This window comes from Corvus cornix, chromosome 1, assembly GCF_000738735.6.
Source record: "Corvus cornix cornix isolate S_Up_H32 chromosome 1, ASM73873v5, whole genome shotgun sequence".
Lineage (NCBI taxonomy): Eukaryota > Metazoa > Chordata > Aves > Passeriformes > Corvidae > Corvus > Corvus cornix.
In genome coordinates, this window is record NC_046332.1 from 14,762,239 (window position 1) to 14,782,591 (window position 20,353).

A 20,353-nucleotide genomic window follows, 5' to 3' on the forward strand; every position below is an offset into this window, starting at 1 on the left:
ACTTTTGACAAATGTCTACAGACATTCCTATTTATAACATTGGAGTTGAAGGAGGAATTTCTGGATTAAATATTTGGCTCATTAAACACTAGACAAACAGGTTCTACCCTTCTGTATTTAATGTATGAACATAACTCCCTCAAAGGCAGAGAAACCTCAACAAATTAGACGGCTGGTCAATCACCAACCATGTGAAGTTCCAACAAGGGAAAGTGCTGGATTCTGCACCTGGGATGGGGCAACCCTGGATGTGTGCATAGACTGGGGAATGAGATGCTGGACAGCTGTGCTGCAGAAAGGGACCGGGGTGTCCTACTCTGTGAACAGTTGAGTCAGCAGTGCCCTGGCAGTCAGGAGGGACATGCATGTCCTGGGGGGCAGTTTTGGGCACCACAATAAAAGAAAGACATAAAGTTATTAAGAGAGCGTCCAAAGGAGGGCAACGGAGATGTTGAAGAGACTTGAGGGGCCATATGAGGAGCAGCTGAGGTCACTTGGTCTGCTCAGCCTGGAGCAGAGGAGACTGAGGGGAGACCTCACTGCAGTTACAATTTCCTCACGAGGGGAAGAGGAGGGGCAGGCACTGATCTCTTCTCTGTGGTGACCAGTGACAGGACCCAAAGGAATGGCCTGAAGCTGTGTCAGGGGAGGATTAGGTTGGATATCAGGAAAAGATTCTTCACCCAGAGGATGGCTGGGCAGTGGAACAGACTCCCCAGGGAAGTGGTTACAGCACTGAGCCTGACAGAGTTCAAGGAGTGTTTGGACAATGCTCTCAGGTACATGATGGAATTTTGGGGGGCTGTTGTGTGTGGGGCCAGGAGTTGCACTTGATGATTCTTGTGGGTCCCTTCCAATTCAGAATATTCTGTGATTCTGAGAATCAAAGGAGTTCATGTTGTTAAGGGTGTAACTCTACTGAGAGGAAAACATCTCTCACAATGCTGCCAACTACAGTAAAATGGCATGGAGTTTTACTTCATGTATAATGGGTTGTTTCGTAAGTAATCTGTTGAGAAAAAAAAAAAGACCATTAAGACAGATCATAAAATAGCACTCCTTCCCTTAGAAATTCTGACATGTTGAAATTTGCTATGAGACCAAGCTGAGGAAAAGTTCAGAATTTCCGAACAGAAAAAAAAGAGAACACTTAGGAATATAAATACAATTTTAATGAAATAGATCATGTTCTATAAAGCAAAAATTATATGAAATACTGTCTGCGTTCAAAATTAAAGCACTAAGGTTGAAATTAACAGTGTAGGTCTAAGTGCTTTGAATTTTTGCTGATAAAAATTTGTCAGAATCAGCACTTTATCAGTGTTTAGATTTGAGGAAAAGGCACAATTTCACAGGGAAGCCACTTTCATGTAGGCTTTCACAGCCTCTCCTATAAGCTATACCACCTGAGGCAGTGTTAAAGAAATCATTACATTTGGAAAATCAAATCTCTCAAGCTCAGAATCCATTCTAAGAACAGTTAAAATAAAACAAAAAGGCTTTCAAAATAATCTTTCAGTGTCAGCTATTACAACTGGAGGTAAAGGGTCAAGATGATCCTTTCCATTGCTTTTCTTAACCTCTAAGTTCAACTTAGTATAAAACATCAGATACTGCTGCTCTGTTTGAAATCCAGCTTTGTCAAAACTCATCTGCTCTATATTAAGATATCAAAGAGACTATTATTTTATCTGAGTCTTAACTTGTCTCAAAGGAAAATTTTATAAGGTCTTCTGACAGTTTTTAATTTAATTATTGAGAAGACAGTGTTGTTACAACTTTGTATTTAAAAACATGGCAGTAATTTAACAGGAAAAGCTGTAAAGACGTTAATTATTGGTGTGATTTGGGAACATAAGAACAGCTACTGCGTATGCCACCAAAGGTCCACACCCAGCCCTGTGTCCAGTTTCCGAAACAGACTGGTTTTGTGAAACACCATTAATAGCTAGAGAAGGGGCAGGACAGGAAGAGCTGCAGATGACACCTCTCTTCCTGTCTCAAAGCTTTTTTAGTTCTGGGGCTGCCTTAGTGGGATATGATAATTCCTGAGAAGTAACTTCCTAGAAATTTCCCTTCTGTAAGTTTTCCCACTGTGAAATTTATTCAGATAAAGAAAATCTTGCTTTTTCAGAAAATATTTTCATGGATTTGGGGTTTTTGTTCAAACTTTCTGCACATGTAAACCTGTACACATCCAAGTTTAGCAGTATTAACAGTTTAACTGGAGCTATGCCAGAGGCTGAGGGCTTATGGAATAGTGTGTAAACCCCAGAGTTTATCTGACAAAAACAACCCTAAAACTCCTGGCTGAAATGTTATTACAGTATGTTGTTCCAGCCAAGTTCTTTTGAGAAGATAAATGCACTCAATTCTCACGAACTTCATGATTACAAGAAGCTGCCTATTATTAGAAACAGGGCTCATATAATCACACAAGTAAAATGTATTTGGGACCTAACACAAAGACAATTGAAATCAACGACATTTGTTCTATTGACTTCAGCTTGGTTTGGCTTAAATCCTTAGACTCTGTTCCAGCTGCCAATTCATTTCCAGAAGTGAACTGAAGCATGTGCTTTAGGGATTTAGCTTCCCTGAAGAGGGATGCATTTAAGTATGTACTTAAATGATGTGCTGAATTGGTATTTTATAAGTTTAATGGGAGCAAATTTCCTAATATGGTACAATAAATTCTGAAGAAGTGTATTTGGGCATGTAAGTTTAGACAGGAGTTAAAACAATGAGGAATGATAATGACTCTCTTATGATACATTGGATAATTCAACACATGCTTCTCTCTTTTAAGAAAGTAATTTTTTGAGAACAACAATACAAAATTTAATGGTCAAGAACAACACACTAACAGTTGCAATATAAAATAACCCCTCACATTGTTTTTAAGCAATTCATGCAACAGGGCAAGTCATTATAATAAAGTATGTTTAATTGCAAGAGTGGGTGATAATCCACAGCTAATCAGTTTTCACTATACAAACCTGCCATGATTTTTAATTTTGGACGGAAAGTGTTTTCATATATCTTTAAAGGACTCAAACTCCCAAAATAGAAGCAGCTGTATGATTGTCCAGGTGATCCACTTTCATTCAACCACCACTAGCTGAAAATTCAGGGACTGTAAAACAATTTCTGGTGCATAAGAAGAAAGGCCAATAGGTGATAGCGCACAATTTAAAAAACATATGTACATACCTGTTAGCAAACCTGTGAATACAAAAAAAAAAAATCGTCTATGAGTTATTGTGTAGCTTATTTGCAATGCAATTTTAGTATTAAATAGAGGCAGGTATTTTAATTTGTGGTTGAATATAACATGTCTAAGCCTGAGCTAGTAAATTTGAGTGCTAAATGAATATTAATTCAGTATTTTTGTGCGCTGACAATATCCAACTGCTCCCGGCCTGAATGAAAACTGTGTTATGCTATAAACCAAGAAATAGTACCTATTCCAAATGACTAAATGTTGGACCTTCACTTCTCATTACTGTCTAAGAATGCAATCTTTCAGGTTTTAGGAGAATTAAATAAAGGATATACTCAGCCCTGGAGAGCTACACCATCTGTCCTTCCTTAATGGCATGCGTTGACCTAGTCCCAGCTTACATATGGGGAAAAGGTTAAAAGTATATAATTTGTAAGTACATATACTGACTGATACTGAGGACAACAATTCAAAACATCATTTCAGTTACCAATACATGACTTATATTTTGAAACTATTTTTAACTGCTCAGTATGACTGCACCTCAGATAGACAGTTTATTCTTTGTGGATCAAATTCTGCTCTTGATTACCATGGTGTTAATGAGTTATTTTCATTGTCTTTCAGGGATTCCCCTGAAAGACTAGTGAAGGTCATAATTAGGCTTTATATTACCTGAAAAATACAATCCTGTAGAAATGAACAAGAAAGTCTTCAAATCTAAGGTATGTTACTTAAAGGTAAAAATTATTTTGGAAGTTGGATCTTTAGGGATCTGTTACATCCTCAAATCAAGAACATATTTTTTTCCTCTGAACACCCTAATTAGGGTATGCAAAAATGGCTCTTGCTATTTAGAAATGTGTTTATTCACTTCAAATGGTTCTATTAATTCTCTCTCCAAAGGTGTTTCAGCCTATGGAGGTCTGCTGGATATTGCCTAAAATAACCTTTCAGAGTACACACAGTCCAGGCTGGACTACCAGTGCCTGCTTACTAAGTTCTGCTCAGATCTTAACCAAAATAGTTTCTCCATTTCAAAGACATAAACCTTCTATTTCCCTTTCCACATCCAGATCTTGCCTTCACAATATGCTGTCTTTTTTAATGCTGCATATTCTCCTGAGTCTCCCCCCTGAATAGACGTAGACACCTAACACTTTCACATGCACCACTTTCCTACCATGCAAGTGGTGAATGTCTGGGCCTTTGTTGCCAATGACACTGTTCCATTTTCCAAAAGGGAAAGACCTGAGGTCCCTTCTGTTATCACGTTGAACATACCTCTCTCTCATCACCATTGGTATTTCAATTTTATTAAAGGTGAACTCCAGCACTATTTCTCCTTGCTCTTCCCCTGTCACTTTGTGATACTCCCACACGTGTCTGATTCAGTTTATGGCTTGCTAAACTGTGACAAAGCAACTTCGAGACTTTACACAACCCCATTCAAGTCCTTTTTGAATGCAGACTGCTGCCATGCTTATCAATCCTGTCAACCTGTACAAAACTCTGGTGTTTTCCTTCCACCCTTAGAATGTTGACTCTGAGGTCAGGAAATATATTCCTACCCCAAAGTCAATGCTGCTGAAAAGAAACAGCTGCAAAAAGCACAGCTCTTTAGAATTGCTCAAACAAACATCTACCCATAAAAGTAATTCTGGAGACATGCTTATAAACAACCATAGACAGTTGTCTAATTCACAGGTACCAACCAAATGGATTGATTTAGCATTAGGGGTACTGTATTTTCAAGTGGAAACCCTACTAGTTTCACCAGAGGAAACAATATCAGCTTTTCTTTTACAGCTATCAAAATTATTCAGTTTAGAATAGCCATCTAATTTACCAGTCTCAAAGCCCCTAAGTACCTGTGTGAAACCAACAGAATTATTGGCTTTCTTTTATGCTAAACTGTGTTTATTATGTGCTGAACTGGTCACAATAAGAGTCCAGAAGTTTTTGTGTTATCATAAACTTAAACTATGTCATTTTTATTGTGGAATGTATTTTGAGTAGGTACTCCAGACTGTCCTTGAACCAACATATGAAATTAAAGGGTAGTTTAGAAAAGTAACTGCTGAATATAAATTTTTCATGGAATTTAAAAGTCCATCATAGACATTAAGAGATGACAAAGAGTAAGTGTTCAAAAGCAACTCTTTCCTATTTTGTAAACAAGCAAAGTCAGATACCTAAGTATTTAAGTTCTGTGCACCATCCATAGGAGCAGTGAAGACACAGTCAAGGTGTTTTGTTCAATCAGAAACATTTCTTTGTAACAGAGCCTTCAGAATTATGAGGGCTACACTAAAAAAAGAAATACTGGGTGTAATAGATCACATGGCCCTTCACTACCATTCATCAGATGTAAATAAGCTCCTAAGGGGCTCTTAACTCCACCACATACAAAGTTTTGCAGCATGTGTGGTTTATCAATAAAACTGAATGCCTTTTAGCAGCCCAGCAGTACAAGTGTAACATCTGAATTTAATTCACCATTTTGCTACGTAAGGAAGTTTTCAGGGCACAATTTAGTGGCTGGCTGTCCTGGGTTTGGCTTTTTCAGTGAATTTTTCTCCCATCTGCTACCTAGAAGGACAACGTGAGGGGAAGAGAGACAAATGAGAGCAATTAGGAAACAAAAGATGTAGCTGGGTGTTGCAACATTCCATTGAAATAGCCCTGGCTGGGGCCGGGTTGCAGATGATAACTCCAGAAAAAAAGGTGAGGGTGCTACCCCAGAGGCTTGGCTGTGTTTTGCTTGGTCCTATTCCCAGGTTCAGCAGACCAAGGAAGTGTTTGCCTGTTTCCCTGCCACCTGGCCACTCGGAGCTCAGAACCAGCCCATGTGGTGCTGAAATATCAGGATCGGCTCCCCCTGGACCCTCTGCCCCCAGCATGTTACCGCAGACACTCCTGTATGTTGGACTCCGAGGTCCCAATCTGCTGCGGTTTTCCTGCACTGCAAGTCTGCATAATTCTTTTTTTGTTTCCCATGACTTCCCAGCTCGGCCAAGCTGCCATTACCACATGGTCTCCAAGCTCACACCAGAGCGCCCCCTGCAGCCGCGGGAGAATCATTGCACCTTCCCTGCCAACAGCGCCCCTGCCGGCTGTGACCATAACTGCACTGAAGGGGAAATGGCTTAAAGAGCAGGAAGAGACTGTTTATTGGGTTTTGGTTTGTTGTTGCTGCCATTGTTGTTTGTTTGTCTTGATAAATATATATATATATATTAGTAAAGAACTGTTATTCCTTTTCCCATATCTTTGCCTGAAATCCCAGGAATTTCAAAGTTATAATAATTTGGAGGGGAAGGGCTCCCATTTTACATTCCAAGGGAGGTTCCCACCTTCCTTGGCAGACACCTCTCTTTCAAACCAAGACAGTGTCATAAGAAGCCTCTTCTTGAAAGTGTTGTTCATTCTGTAAATTTCATATTTTAGTGAAATCTTGAAAATGTTCCTGGTGGTTTCAGTCAGAATATGGTCTTCACTGTTTTCTGCATGTTTTTCACAGAATCACAGAATATGCTGAGTTGAAGGGACCCATCAGGATGATCAAGTCCAAATCTTTTCACACACTCACCTTTAATCTTGTTTTTCTGTGGTAGGGTATGACTTCAGCACTGCTACTAACTTCCAGGAATACAGCAAAGAAAATACTCAAAAGTTAAGTAAGATTCACCAGCCTTGAATATAGTTGGAAAATATAATTTGATACATTTTTACTACATCATGACAACATCCCACTTCTCCCAGTACTTGTAACACTGGGGCTGAACATTGTCATCTGACACATTGTGAGGGGCCAAATTAGTTTTGATTTAGCCAATTTAGTTTGCCTCAACCCTGGTTGTCAGGGTTGTCAGAGCCATGTGGGGGGAGGAAGTGTACAGGTGCCCCTTGCAGGAGGCAGCCAGGAGTGGGGGAAGACTCGTCTCTGGGGAGACTTCACCAGGCAACACCTCACATGAGGCCATCAGTAGAAGACACTGTGGAGGAGCTTCTCCAATCAGGTCGTGAAAAGTCTCCACCAATGGATGGCAAAGAAAGGTTGGACTGGACTGATGGTCTCCTGTCAGCAGGCAGACTTTGCGAGGCACCAGGGGGTGGTGCATCATGGGCTTTCTGCTGCTTGCTGGTGCTCACTGCTCACTGCTGTTCGTTGGCTCACTTGCTCCCTCCTTTGACCCAGCCCCAGCCTGCCTTCTGGCTCTCCTGCCCTCTCTGGCTCTTGCTTGCTCTCACACTTGTCTCTCCTCCCTGTGTCCCTGACCACTGCCCTGACACTTCGTCCCCGCATCCCTGCCTGAGCTACCCGCATTTCAACCCTGCCAATCCAGCCCACCCTGCTGCCCCAATCCAGTGAGCCTCACCATGACCCTGTCCAGGGTCCTGGTCCTCTCGTCCGAGGGCCCACTCACCACGTGTCCAGTGCTGTTGCCACGGGAGCCGCGCCTGTGAAGCCAAGCCTCTCTGAGAGCTGTGCAGGCTCATTAAGACCCAGCCCATCCCCAGGCAGACAGCATGCACACCCCACCCCCCCACCCCCCCCGCCACCTGGACACCGACAGCACTTCCCTGACTCAGTGGTGGTAATGCCCTCTTATTCTCTCTCTCTCCTCTCTCCCCCATTCCCTTTCCATTTTCCCTCCTTCTTTTCTGTCTTTTCTAGCCCTCTTTCATTTGGGCAACTCCTTTTTCTTTTTGTTCTTTGTTATCAATAAGTGGTTTTGAGATACAAGATTTGTCTTGTTTGGCTTAATTTTATTCCTGACCATCTAATACTGAAAGAACTCTTTGCAGTTTCCCTCAGTGGAACGCAACATATGTTGACCTTCCTGGACGTTTCTCTTGCTGCAGAAAGGTTGTTTAACTGCATCTGCAAAAATCAGCCAGTCAGTGTTAGAGGGAATTATGGCTGGGCTGCACACCTCACACTGAAGAAAATACACTTGGGATAAAATCCATCAAAACTCTATATGATACCAAGATCCTTTTATAGGTGTTTTTCCTGTCACATGAAAGTTCTAGCCACATATGATTTCTCTAAAGCTTAGAATTAAAGCTTTCCATTCACTTCTGTCTGTACAGAAATCTGTGCCAAATTTTCAAGCGTAAATAAGGGATGGCCGACTAAGTGTCAAATGCCATGGAACACAGTTGTTTATTAGAGATATACAGTCTGTAAAGGAACATGAAGCATCAAGGATTTTCTTGCAACTTCCTTACCCATCATCCAAAGTTTGGAAAAGGCAGTAAATCAATCTTACGGCACCTACTTAGAAAATCAGGCACCTACTTAGAAAAGCTCTGAGGTTCTGAAGCCTGTGAAATGGCATTTTTCCACAACACTTCAGTCTGTTCTCAGTCATGTGGATAGTGGTACCTTAAAAGTTTGCTTTAGTGACAGAGGAAGAAAATAAATATTAAGAATTTAAAAAGGGGTCAACATTCTTACAGTCATATTGTGAGGAAAGAGGACACTAAATTAAACAGGAATTGTAATAGTCCACTGGATAATGTAAATGTCTAAAGCTACAAATATACAATATATTTTGGGTGGCCTTGAAGTAGGATTTACTGTATTCTGATAGTTCCCCTGAGTATTCTTTTAACATATAATGCAAAGCATTTTTCATCAACAGGCATTCAGGGTAGCTTCCTAAATGTCAAAAATGCTTAAACATCACTGATACTTAACAATGCAAGGTAGAAACTTAATCCTGGTGCATGAAAGGAATGTAATAAAACCACAGCAAATATAAAAAGTATAGGACAGAAGCTATGTTGTCATTAAGTTCTGTTAATTGTGACATAACAAAGGCTACTTTGCTTGCAGAATTTATTAAAAAATACAGATCTAACAGAAAAATCTCCTTTCATCAAAATCCACAATCTCATAGGATTGCACTGATCTGAATAAAATTTTCAGCAGAAAAAATTTAAAATATTTGTTACTATTTGTTTTCTTATGCATGATTTCATCTTTTAATGTCTTCCTTCTTTTTGTCTATTTCCTATTTATAATTTGGATACCACATAAGCATTCTGTTGTTACCAAATGAGTATTACAGATATTTTATTTTGGAAAATACAGATAACCTGCTAAAATATAAGAAGAAAATAAAATTTTCCAAACCCATAATATTCCAAACAAATAGAAACCTGACCTCCATTTCCTATGGGCATCTGTGTACATTCATAACAAGATTAATTTGTGAAAAGAACATTCTCTCCCACCATTTTATCTGAAGTTTTTGAAGCAACCTTACTGACCACTTTAATATGCAAGGAATGTACAATAAGGAGGATGGAGACAGTACTATAGTGCCTAAGTGTGTCTTCCAAGAGAAAATCTCTTATTCAGAGACTATACAAAGAGAGGATAAACAGACATTCTGTTTTTCAAAATTGTGTTTGATCTGAAGTAAGAGACAGAATGATAAAAGAGAAAAGACAGCAATAAAAGTGAACAGTAATACAGCATTCATCAGGCAGGTAGAAATGTAATGAATCACAGAAACAGAAAACTGAAAGGCTAAACTCAAAAGACACTTACACTTGTGGTTTCACATAAAGCTCAGGAAAGCTCTTTTCCAACAATAAGGACAGGCAGGAAGATAATGCAGAAATATTTGACTGAAAATTAACACACTGATGGTTGAGTCTCTAGGTGATTGGTCAGTCCAGAGACCATAAAAACTGAGTAAGTTAAGCCTTGAAAACAAAGGTGACAGAGATATGGCATGAGAGAGCTGAAAGACAGAGCAACGCTTACAGGGTAAAATTCAGCAATGGGAGATAGCCTGGCTTGTGTTCTTTAACCCTCAGATACAGCTGGTAAACTACTAATGGAAGTAAAGTAGCATTATTTATCTCCTGTTGGCATAGAACCAGTATCAGCAGAATTAATAATTACCTATTTATAAAAGAAAAAAGTCCTTACCTTTCTCTGATATGGTAGCCATACACACTTCAAATGTACCTAAAAATAACAAATACAGGAGCTAAGCAAATTTAATTAGGGAAAGTAAGGCCCACTTTCATAATGGAAAATAAGTTTGAGTAAATTTTGTTAGCTTCTTAAATCTAAACCATAATTTAGAAGAAACTTAATCGTAGCATCATAGAATATCCTAAGTTGGAAGGGTCCCACAAGGGTCATCAAATTCCAAGGACCTTAAGAACTGTAAAATTGAAGAAATAACACCTGTCTGTATCAAACAACAGGAAAAATCGTTTCTGCTACAACTACAGGCATAAATAGGAGAAAAACTCACTAGGCTGGTAATACATTCTGATTTGAAGTAGCAGATGAACTGATCTCGTGATGCCTTATGTCAAGAATAAAAACTGCCCATGAGTAAAAGGGTGATATGGTGAACCATGACAAGTGGAAGATTATACATTTAGTTATTGTTTCATCATCCTCTTGTAACACAGCTACAATAGCATCACTACGTTGTCTATATTTATACTATTGGAAGATTTCCATCATGTCATGGACTTTCTGTATTTGACAGGGGGGACAGCAGAACAGAAGAGATTGGGAACTATTGAATTGACAATGAAAATCGCTAATTGCACCTGTATTCAGGGAATGTAGACATCTAAAATGTCGACATTTAGACATTTTAGACATTATAACTGATTTCTGCTCAGCTCAGAAAAGCCTATCAGACACTATATTTCCTACTGCCATTCATTTCCTGCTTCATGTTACTGAGTATCCATCATAACACTGATTATGAACTTGGCAATTGTAGTTCATCTGATATCACAGAGAAAATGACATGTCCTTCAAAATAAAATGACAGCATTCATGAATGATCAGTGAAGCACAGAAGCATGCATGGGTTCAGTATTATAGTTGGTAGCAAAGAGTCAAGAAGGGCATTTGCATGTGTTCCAGCAGGAGCATTTATTGCTTCTACACTGTCGAAGGTTGCAGAGGCAAATACCAACATGATCCCAAAGCTCACAGTTTTATCCAGAGGCAGGCAAAAGGCAGGACTAGGGAATGGGGACCAATGGAGAAGCTCTGGGGGAGTGATGAGGGGTAGAGGCTAACAGCCAACCGGGGAATCCAAACTGGGATAGATTAACATAACAGAACAAGCATCCTGGGAGAATCCTTTTTGGTCACCCTAACATAAAGTGGTTCTTGTGGTACTGGGGACTTGTCTTACTGAAAACTCTGCCCCTTGTAATGTAGGTTCACCAGCAACCACAATGTGTTTATAGTACATACTGGAGGGCAAAGATTATTGCCAAGCTAGTGATGGTTAAGTGGAGGCAGAACAGGGCTTTTTAGACTGGCACAGTGCAAATGCAGCTGTTTTCCTTCTAGGGTCATGCCCTCTTTGCTGGAGTCTCTTGGGCAAAGATACACTAAAGGACATCAGACTGGAATGCAAGACTGTTGCAGGATAATACCCTGCGATAGTGCAAGATATTTTTATTTATATCAATATGCCATTATAACATCATCAACTTCTACCTACCTCGTGGTAGGTAAGCCTTAGTCACAGCTGAAATACTCCGTGAATTTTGTGAAGTTTTAGAGATCTATCAGCATAAGCTCATAATAATTCTTTCAACAAGTTATTAATTTTGAAAGTATCACAAAAGTTTTTCAGACAGAAAGATTGGAAAAAGAAGGAAATAAGATGAAGAAATGAAGAAATATAAGAAATATATGTAAAGCAAGAAGAGGAAGGTAGGATAATTTTATATAGCCCATGAACCAATAAAATATGTCTATTTTGAAGAACCACCAAAACAAATAACTATTGTAATCTAATTTGTTTTAGGGCTTGGAAGAACTGAAAAAATATATCTTGATCACACTACAGCAGGATTCCTTCTCTTAGTTAGCATGTTGGTCATAACTAACACAAAGACTTTTTGCCAGTGCTTCAATTTACACAAAACCTTTCAGGATTAGTCTTTTTCATATGAAAATTACTAGAAATTTGGGGGAAGTTGATGAAAACTTTGATTAGAGAAAAACATAATTCTTCTTGAGAGTGTAGCAGGTCTGGACAATGACTCAAGCAAAGGAATATTTTGAACTGTGATATTCTCAGGTGAGTAAAAATTCAATGTTTTGAGATATGCTCTCCAACTGCTCACCATCCCAGAGGTGTTCAAGGAATGACTGACCTTGTCATTTAGTGCTATGGTGTAGTGGACAAGATGGTATCAGTCAAAGCTTAAACTCAGTGATCTTGGAGGTCTTTTCCAATCTTAATGATTCTATGATTCTAACTCTGCATGGAAAGGTTTGGATTTTACCTGAGAGGAGATAGGAAATACAGGAAAGTCAAACTCTTACGAGATGAAAAGTATTTTCCATCCAGTTCATTTGTAGCACATTGGAGGATATGTATGTCACATCTGTGACATCTGAAAGTGACAAATCTCTCACTGCCTTTATAAAACCAGTTGGTTCCTCTCCTGGGAACCTCTGTTTCATAAGGGTGGAGAATCTGCAACAGATTTTAGCGGAAAGTTTTACCTCAAGAAAATAAATGCAATATTTCCTGATGGGTTATCATATTAATCCTCCTCTTGTAAGTACAAAAACACACAAAACTAAAACCAAAACCAAACCAACCAAAAAAAACCACCAAAATCAAACGCGAAACCAGACAAAGATGTGACAACAGAGACGTAATTAAATTTTCACCCCCCAAAAAATCACAGAAGATAGCATATTCTATTTCACAAAAGAGAGTTAAATACCTCTGTGATTATTCAGGGAAAGACCACATTTTTAAAACTTCAATGACTGCAGTGAGCCTCAGTGACTTCAACACTTAAAAATGTGCATAATTATTCATGACAATTAGAAACTGTCTGATTAAAGAAAAAGAAATCTTTTCTTTGAAGAGCAAGAAAAGACAGAATTACTTTGAGCAAGTTGTGGATAACGTATCTATTCATTCTTGACCTAACCTACCATAGTTTCTGTTGATGAAAAGGAAGCAAATATAGGAAATTCTTACTCATCACATTACAGAACTATGGACAACACACCAGAGAATTACAATCTTAGAAGGTAAAAGACCTTACCCAGTGAAAGACTCCTGCTTATCTTAGCATGAACGTAGTATTTACATCAGTGAAAAAAACCCACTTGAGTAAGAATTATGATTAGTATTGTTCAAACATTTAGAGGACAGAATGAAAGTGGACAGAAAATAATTTATATTTGATGAGTGCCTATCATTATCTCCAAGAAAAGAGAGTGGAAAAGAATCCAGGGGACATTCCTTCAAGCTGTTGATCCAGATTTTAGGAATGAGTTAGGTCTGCCACTTGTAGATGTATCTGAAGTGTACAGAATAAACACCTGGAGCTGTTTGAAATAATTTACCTTCAGTTTAAGAAGGGTATCTCCTATCACACCGTTAGAAGTTTTCAGTACATCTAAACTAGGAGAAGAACCAGTTATTCATTTTTATTGGACTGTAAACTTTTACCCTCTAAATGTCTTTCTGTTAACAAAAAAATACAAACATTGTACAAAACACAAGACAGCTTAGTTCAATGATGCTCAGTGAAGCATTAGTGCTGCATAATCTGATTCGTTTGATGCTTTAATAATGCAAAACATAGTTTCTGCTTTATTACATAACTGTTAATGCAGAAATGACTCCTCTTCAAACAGTATGTATGCTGTATCTCCAAGTCATCTTTGATAATGTTGCTTGGCCTAGAGAGTCATGTAAGAGTAGCTGGCACAACTACATAAATAATAATGATAAATGGGAGCTGAAAATGAGCTCATGGCAACAGTACGAAATGTGTAGCTTTGTAATTATATAATTATATTTTAAAACAGATTTTTTCATCCTGAAAATGCCAGAATTTTCCACAAGACAGAAATTCTGTATTTGCTAATCCCAGTTTTAATCTCACTCAAAACAATAAACTACTCTTCAAATACTTCACTTCCTTGCTCAACTACGCTATTAATTCATGACCTCCTGGGGAAAAAAAAAAGGAGGGGTTCTAGATCTGATAATCCAGTACCCTTTCAAATTAAAGTGTTTTATACATTTCCTCAAAAATGCATATGGAACTCGACTAAACATTCTCATTTAATGAATAAAAACAGACAATAACTAAAAGTAGTGATACTAGATTATGCTCTGAGTTTCAAGAGTAACACTCTAGAAATCAAGTGAAATATGTATTACTGTGTGCTACCACAGCAGGTCTGGTTTTTTTGAGCTACACTGACTAAACTTGTTAACTTTCTGTCTTCCACTGGCTGAACAACTTCAGGGGTTGTCAGATACTGGTAAAGGAAAACATGGTGTCAAAGCCAAAAGTGATTTAACTCAGAACTACTATTCAGGAAAAACCAAAATCATCAGTATTTTATGAACATTATTCTCATACTAAATCCAAAACACAGAACTGTACCAGCTCCTTGGAATAAAATTAACTCTATCCCAGATGAAACCAGGTCATGTTGCCTTCTAAATAATATTATTTCAAAAAGCAGCAATGATGCAAATAATGATTGCAAGCATCAATGGGTTATTTGGAATATTTGTTATGTGGCTTCGTAATTATTTTTTCCTGATTTTTTTTCCAGTTATAACTTCTGTTAAGGTTGGCATTGATCAGTAGTGTTTAAAAAATTACAAAGGAAAATCAACTTTTTAAATTAGTTCCTTTAGTGGAACTAAATTGCATAGTATTCTTTTATTTTTAAAAGGAACCTGCCCTTGTAAATATAAATGTGATTTAGCATTACTTATTTGTAGAAATTACATTTTAAAGAAGATATTGAAGAAGAACAAAAAAAAAAAAAAAGAAAGGAATAAAATTTCACACAAAAGGTAATGTTTCTGCCTAAAAAAGAAAATTATAAGGTGAAGCAGAGTGAGCAGAGCACATTGTTTAGTTCGAATGGCATGGAAAAATGTATATACTCTCTTTAGGGACAAATCCGAAAAAACTCCTGACATGTTTTTAAATAGTCAAAAGTTTCTGGAAATCTGATCTACTTTCCCTACTATTCACACTAGTGATAATAAATAGGTCTTTACAAAGACTTTTTGGTTCCTTCATTCCTAAAGAATAATTCTGCAAAGCCTTTATGCAAGACAAATCAGAACTCCAGATCTGAACACTAGTTCCATATAGAAACGTAAAACTTCTCCTAAAAATACTTCTAAAAAAATTATTTAGGTAAAGGTCTCTCCATATTACTAAGAAAATTATGACTATTCAGAGGTATTTTTAGACAGTATGATAGCTTTAATTATCTAGTAGAAAAAAGAGACACTTCTGTAGTTTTATACTGAGATTATACATAGAGTTTCACAAAGCTCTGTTCTCTCATTGCTTGTGGACAGCAGTTTTCATGAAAATAGACTAACTACACTTATAACAAGATAGTAATTGTACTTTCTGAGTAAAACTTAAAATTTCTAAAGTTACATTACATTCTCTGACAGTGAATCTCCTCATCCCAAAAGTGCCAGCTCACCTGCCTTATCCGTAGGATCACCAGGTTTCCTCTGTTCTCTCACTGCAATGTGCCTGTTCAGTGCTTACCTACTGATCAAAAAGCGCCATGTAAACGCAGCACAGCAGGTGCCAATAAGCAGTCAAATAGAAACATTGTTTGAATAAAAGGACCTAAGGCTATGTAAGAATAAATTTCTAATAACAAACTCTGTTTGTGTCATTTGGCCAAATTTTAAACACAGCAAAACTCCTATTCAGTTTTGTAGACTTACACCACATAATTGTATGCATTTCAGAGATACTAAAGATTGCTTTAGACAAATCACATGCCTTAAAAACTCACAAAGTTTCCAGTTCCTTGTGAATCAAGAACAGACTCCTCTCACATCTATAGTCTTTCTATAATACTACCCTCTGCATAGCAATCAATATTAAAGAGAAATGTACAAGAAATTCTATTTATGAAAAATACAATACAAAACAAATCAAAAACACAAGGTCTTCTGTCCCTGTTAAAAGATCATTTAACTTTCTATATTTAAATACCAGGTGAAACCTGAAGAACTAGGATTATATCTCCTGTTAAATTTATTGTCAGAATCACAGAATCATAGAATGAATCTCATATCCAGAGATGTTCTTGGGAATAACTTTCACTATTAAGCTAAACATTAAAAAAAAGTTGACTAATAGTATTTAAATAGCTCTTTCCAGTTTTTGTAGCAATAAGAGTTGAAAATAGAATGTTTGATGCCAGAAAACAAACTCTATTTTCAGTTAGTAGTGGCTTCAAAATGGTTGAAGGTCTTATCTGCAACAGAGATATGATGGAGATGGAGATGCTAAAAAGTGCTACTTTATAGCCTTAAATTATCAGCTTTATCCTTTGCATCACCAGAGTTAGTCACAGAATATCCTGAGTTAGAAGGCACTCACAAGGATCACAAGAATCACATGGACCTGAGAGTGCTGTATTCAAGTTTCTATTTATGTATTAAAAAAACCAAACCAAATTGTTTTATAACTTACTGAATTAGCCCCATTTCAATCTGAACTATTCACTTTGTATTTTGTGTCATTCCATAATGATATAAAATATTAACTTTCATCTAAAGACAATTATTAGGCATCTTTTCTTCAGTGACAGACAAGATGATTCACCTGTCAAGGGACTCTCTTCACCTTGCACAATTGGTATATTTCTTTTCAGTGCTGCCAACAGCTTCCTACATCCCAGCAGGAGTCACTATAAACCAGGGCCACACTTCCTGTCTTTGGCCACTCATTTTATAACCAATATTTGCAAATATTCTTTGAAAATAACTTTGGATAAAACTTCAAAGTAGCTACCCTGTGCCTAAAAGTAGACGAAAAGCATAAATGAAAGCAATATATTTTTGCAGTGACACTTTTCTGTAATGATAAAATTATGTACAATGAAAATGTTCCTGAATTTATCAGCACTTATTATTTCATTGAAATATTCATAGGATGAATGAAAATAATCATTAGGCCCACAATATGTTATTTTATGATATCTCATTTTTTTGCAGGAATGCCGTTAATTGTAATATTTCTTTGCAATAGTATGCTTTCTTCAGGAAAAAAAAATTAACAATTGCTAGGCTGTCAAAAAGTCATAATAATAATACCACAATCTTAGAATTATATTATTCCTATGCAAATGACTATTCCAAAGCTTATGCATGAGTCAAGAATAACAGACTTCAAAAAACCCAAACCTCAGTATATTAAGGTAAGTGGCAATTAGAATTCCTGGAGGAAATCCTTTGCCTCTATTCCTAAGAGTCAAAAAATAACAGAAGAATTGATGGTTACTGGAAAACATAGTACTAAAAGGGAAGATACCCCAACATGCAGGAGAAGTAAGAAGCAGTAAGAGAATAGTAGGACTACAAGAAATATGACAAATAATGTAAACTACCTGTCATGGGTTAGCAAAGCATAGTCCCGGAAGTGATGTTCTTGCAAAGGGGTGCTTACAGCTTCCTCTGTGACCTAACCGAACCTACCAGCTGGCCAGTTTGAATATGGACAATTTTTTAAGCCACTTAAAATTGTGACCACCTCTGTGATCCACACTTAAGAACAGACACACGCCAGGCAGAGCCCTCTCTCATTTCCAGTGCTGGGACAGGTGGCTGCAGGCCCCGTGCAGGGGCTGGCGGGCCTGGCCCAGGCCCTGCTCGGGCCAGGCCAGGCCGGGCCACAGCAGTCCTGGAGCCGATGGGCCCTGTTCCACCTGTGCACCCCCCCTCCCCCCCCACCCCCCCCCCCCCCCAAGCCTGCTATGTGCAGCCAGAGTGGCCCAGTTCCCCCTCTCCAGTGCAGCCAAGATTCAGCTGAAGCTGCACCGATGTCCGGCAAAGCATCATGTGACCAACAGCGATAAGCCACATTCCAGCTGCAAGGCCTGGGTGAGATTAACCCTTTTAGTGCTGTGAAGAGCTGAAAACCTGAGGGAGAAGAAACAGGAGATGCTTAAAGCTGGAATTCTGTTGTAAGGCTATGATGTATCAGAGTACCCATTGTAATTTCATGAAGGCATGGGGGGTGGAGCGTTCAACTTGTACTTGTGAGCAAAAGCACCTGCGCTGAGATAGGCAGATGCTGACGCAGCTGTAATTTCATGAGAAGTTTGAACAGGGAGAGATGGAAGCAATGAGGACTTTTGCTCCAAATGGAACAGGAGAAAACCTCAGTTCCTAGAGATGCTCCCAGAGATAGTCCCAGAGATGAAGATGATGAGCACCCTTTGCTCCCAGGTGTTGGGGTCTCTCCCCCTGCCATGGAGCCCTGGGAGAGGGGCCCTGGGGGGGAGACATGGGGTTTCCCTGCCCCTGGTCCGCCTCGTTCCCATTGGTTGGTTTGGGTTCCCCAGTGTGGCCAAGGACCCTCGGGTCCCGTGACTGCGGAGTTCCTGAGCAGAGCCCCAGCCATGAGGGTGGAGAAATAAAGATCTCTGAAACATCTACCACAAATCTGTTCATATATACTTCATTTCCACGGAACTCCTGGTTTGACATATGCTTGTTACAGTAATCCCCGCTGTAACAAACTGGTGGTGGAATGAGGGCAGGACACCAATCCCTGAGGAAAATTTGTGAGTAAAAAACCACTCTAGACCTCTCTCTTCTCATCTTGGTTTGGATATTCTCTCTGGACTATGGAAGAATCGTGGGAAATGGGGCTCTCTGAGCCACAGAAAAAAATGTATCTAGAAGTAAAAGGAATCCTTGAACAACAAAACAAAAAAATAATGCAACCGGGAGATCTAGAACATTTCTTTTTCTGGCTTTTCAAAAGGTTCTCCTATATTTCTCGAGACTTACTTTTTGATATCGAACCTCCTGGATCTTGTGAGGGGTGTTTCTGGGATGAGATCTGGGATAAAGTCAGGGATCAAAGAGAAGTTTTCCGTGCATACCTTATAATCAGGGAAGCTCTTGAGGAGCATTTGTATGGTCCCATTACCCCTAAAGCAGAAGATCATACTTATCCTGTGGCTGAGGCCGCGCGGCCGCCATCCCAGGAGCACGAGACTGCAGCCGTGCCGGCGGAGGTGCCTGCCCTGGATGCGCCCGGCCCCCTCGGGAGTGCACGCCTTATCGTGGACCCCATCCCTCTCTCGGGGTCCCCGGCCACGCGGCCGCGAGTGAGGGAGCGACGCCGCAGGCGCCGCGGGTGTCGTGGGCCACGAGCAGCCAGGAACCGGGCATCGGCATGGCAGGCCGCTCTGAGCACACGGCTCGGAGAGCCCTGCGGAGGAAGAAGCGGCGGTTTTCACAGCGACATGAGAAGCCGCGCAGCGCAGCTCCGAGCCGAAACAGGGCCGTACTCAAAGCAGCATGGAGTTTGCGGAGCGGAACCACTCACAGGGCGCGAAACCAGCGGCGATGGCAACGTGGGGCCACACAGAGCCCAGACACGCACCGGAGCAGCGCCGTTCGGAGAGCATGGAGCAGCCGCAACGCGGGGGCCCGGCCGAGACATCGGAGTCAGTAAGGCAGCAGCCACGTGGGACCAGCACCCACGACAAACACGCAAGCACATGATAGGAGGAGTTGTAGCCACAAAAGTCACAGGAACTGTGAAATGGTACAATGTAAAAAACAACTATGGATTTATAACACGAGATGATACAGGGGAAGATCTATTCATCCATAGAACTGCCATTAAAAGGAATAACCCTAAAAATTACTTGCAAAGTGTAGGAGATGGGGAAGTTGTACAATTTGATATAGTGCAAGGAAAGAAGGGATTACAAGCAGCAAATGTTACTGGGCCTGGAGGTATTCCCGTCAAAGGCAGCCGTTATGCACAAAATTATAAACAGTATCCATCCCGGCAATTTCCCCACCCACAGCCTACTTTCCCCCTTTTACCCTATACCCAATATGAACCCCTTCCTAAGTTTACCCTATTCCCAGTTTATTCCTAATCCGTTTTTCACCCCATGGCTTCCCTATACAATTCCATTTCCCTACAATTCCTCTCTGATGCCGAGGGGGGGATGAAAAGGGGGAGGGAAGAAATTAAACCCTCTCCTGCCTCAGTTTCCCCACAAAACATGCCCAGAGAGTTCTGTCTCCCTTCTGTCAGCCCTAA

General features: G+C 39.6%; 1 long non-coding RNA gene across 1 annotated transcript in view; it reads right to left on the minus strand.

Annotated features, from left to right (window-relative positions):
• Nucleotides 1-715: 715 nt before the first annotated feature.
• The window catches only part of LOC120411492, a 38,965-nt gene continuing 19,327 nt past the window's right edge, over nt 716-20,353 (minus strand). Inside the window, exons 2-4 of the long non-coding RNA XR_005603821.1 lie at nt 10,179-10,217; nt 3,214-3,225; nt 716-1,009 (exon numbers count right to left, since the gene is read on the minus strand). This is a non-coding gene — a long non-coding RNA (uncharacterized LOC120411492). The remainder of the gene's footprint in view (nt 1,010-3,213; nt 3,226-10,178; nt 10,218-20,353) is intronic.